The sequence below is a fragment of the Conger conger genome, chromosome 4, assembly GCF_963514075.1.
Source record: "Conger conger chromosome 4, fConCon1.1, whole genome shotgun sequence".
Taxonomy (NCBI): domain Eukaryota; kingdom Metazoa; phylum Chordata; class Actinopteri; order Anguilliformes; family Congridae; genus Conger; species Conger conger.
In genome coordinates this window covers 31,433,024-31,436,270 of record NC_083763.1, presented here as the reverse complement: position 1 = coordinate 31,436,270, position 3,247 = coordinate 31,433,024, and positions in this window count along the sequence as shown.

Genomic DNA, 3,247 nt, shown 5'->3' with positions numbered 1-3,247 from the left:
GTGTGTGTGTAGGTGGGGGGGGGGGGGGGTGGGGGGGGCCTCGGGGTACGCCATTGGGAATGTCAGTACTCACACTTCACTATTGCAAGCGCTGCCCTCGGGGGAAGAGGGTTTGGGTTAGGGAGTGTGTCTAAAGCAGTGTGGAGAAGGTGCATAGGCCTCAAAAGAAATCTTTCGTCTGATTGAAGAGGACAGTGAAAACGCATTTGCCTCCATTCCACTAGAGGGCATTTCCAGTGACATGACTCCATTTTACATCGGTCAGCATCTAAATACATTCTGAAAATTATTATTTTGTACGCTTATAAGTAAGGAGCGGGCATAATAAATAATTGATGCATGTGGAGTCGTGGGGATGCAGGATGTTGAAAATGATCAATTACCGTCAAAAAATGTATCTTATTTGCAAAAGAAAACTGCAGAATATCTGAGAATTTTATTATTAATAATACAATACATTGTTTTTGGAAAATGGGGGGGGAAAAAATGTAAGAACCACTAACTGTTCCAAAAAAAACAAGATTATGGGTTAACCATTCAAACCAACTGTCATTTTTGGAAATGCAGTATCCTCATTTTTGGTGATATTGTCATCAAGTTTGAAAGGGTTTTTTGCTGTGGCTCCATTGTGTTTCTGAGCCCACTAGACACAGCCATGATCATATGTATCCACTCAAATACAAAAAATCTTTTCAGTGAGGGGAAAAAAAAGCTTCCACTTACACCATGTTTGAGCATCTGTAACTTTGTTTTTGTAATATTTAGAGTAATTCAACCCCCAGGGGTTAGCTTTCAGAAGAGACCAATATTGTGCCTATAGTCAAAATGGTTCAAGAGTAATAGCCATTTTATTTTGGGTATGTTTTTTTAATTTTTTTTTTTACTTGTATTAAGAAAAGGGGTGATACATAAGAGGTTAAATACATATTTTAATTTTCTACTGTAACTTATTTTTAGCTGTCTGTCAGGAAGCATGGTAGGGGCCGTTTATCAAAGCTGCTTTTAATTTTCCTTATTCATTATCAGAGCTGTGGTTTTTTTTTTGGTTTTGTTTTTTTTTTTCATTTAACACTACGATTAATAAAATCCCACAGAAACAATAAAGCTGTGGTCAGGCAATAACCTGAATAACCAGTTTTCTTATTTTCTACAATATTTTCCCCAAAGTAGAGATAAAAAAAGGTAGGCTTGGGTGTTTTTTGTTTTTGTTTTTTTTTGTTTGTTTTTTGTGTCAGCCCACTAGTGTTTCATGTGCCAACCTAATTAAATGCAATCTGTTGGTGAGGATTCCAAGTTTTTGTAATTAAAGACTGCATTTGTAATCCTAATTTTTTTTAGTCCTAAAGAACCAAAGTAAATGCATACTTTCACATAAAGCCCTTGATATTCAGTTGATTTTGAAGCAAAATATTCTTACTCTGCTTTGATTTGGAATTGGTCATTGAAGACCTTGCTTCTGTCAATTCAAAATGTGAGAGTAGTGTAATTATAATAACGCTGTGTTTGGCGTGGCACACTTGCTCAGATGTGCTAACATTTCATCACGTTAGCTGGCGTTAACACTATGATGTGTCGGTACAGGATTTATACCAAAATAAAATGAAGATTCAAAACGATAACATGATATGTCTTCACTATCAGATCGAATTAGCTTGCTAGCCAGCTAGCTATCCGACTATCATTGTTGACTTGAAATTTGGTGGATGACTTGAAGAATAGCTAATATAGTTGGCAGATATAAATAACTTGCTAACACAGCAAATGACAGTTAAAGATTTCATACCGGAGGCCATACTGTTCCCATCTCTGAGGCTAACTAGTATTGCCTCAGAGGTGTTTGGGTTTAATTGCTGAACCAAAACCAACCTAATGCTCTTGCAGGTGGTTTTGCTGTCACTCTGATGTCAGAGTCTGTGTTGTCTTCCGTATAATTATACATATTCTACTGGCTAACCGTCAACACACTGTATTGTGAGACTGTTTAGTGGGCTGTCTATGAAGACAGGAGCACGCCCCCTCAGTTGTCCTGCAGTCCTGTTGAGAAATACTCAACGTCAATAGGAAAACATTTTTCCATTTATACATTTTGTAAGTGTAAATATGCATCTTTTTCTTGTGGCTTTATGAATGCTGAATTTAAATTAAATGTGTAATTTGTGTGGGATCTTTAAACTGAAAGGGCGAGACTCTAGTCCAGGCACTTGTCTCAATCTGCAGATGCCAGTATACTTGATTTGATGTTGTGTACCACAGTAGTACCAATCCTGTCAAAGAAGGGAACCAATACCCCTGCCCCCACCCCACGACCCTAGCACGCCAGTGTCCTCTTACCTAGCATCACCCCTGTCACTCTCCTGCCATGGTTGACCCCACCAGTGGTCCAAGCCTGGAGAGGAATAATATAGGCTGAGATGGGGGTCATCCAGCCATGGACAGGTTCAGAACCACTGGTTTTAAGAGCTCACAACCAGAATGTGGATGGCCTTGTCTACATCCACTGCACGCCAGCTGTCAAGAGGGAGAGCAATTGGCTTTACAGTCTAATAAAAGGGGGGTGGTGGGAGTGGCAAGGCTAGGGCTCTGTCAAACCCTGACGATTTACTGCCTCCCAGTAAATCTGCCTGCATTATTTCATACCAGGCTGCTTTTCATTCTTTAAATTATTAATCAAGGAGTACATGCTAAAGGGGGGACTATGAAAGCTGAAGTCTTTATTTTTTTTCCTGGATGAGAAAATTCTCATGTTGTTTGGAAAATACTGTTACAATTAAGCACAATTGATTGTGGGAGGAATGTTTTTTTGTTCTTTGTTTCTCCTTATTTTACATATACGGGGGGGGAATGCAGGACCCCGTTAAGCCATGGAGAGTTGACACTATTTTTTACTGGTTTGTTCATAGGCTGTTAAAAATGTCACGATGTTGTGTTTTTTATTGTATTGTTGGGTGAGAAGCACTGATGATGGTGTATTTTAAAAAATAAAATATGACGGCATAACTAAATTGTTTTGTGACCTGTCTGTTGTCTGTTGCCATAATGGCAGTAGGGAACTTGGGGCTGAGACTAATTGCGCTAAAATGTGCTCTGAAAATGCTGCTGTATGAAACTTAAGATTTATCTGTTTTCATGTTTCCTCAAAGCTCTGCGGGGGTGGGTTGAGGGGATTCCCATTCAACTCATCAGTTGAAAGATGCATCTCTGATGCGTAAATTCAGTGCTATGAATTTTAAACATGCAGTATCTGTGC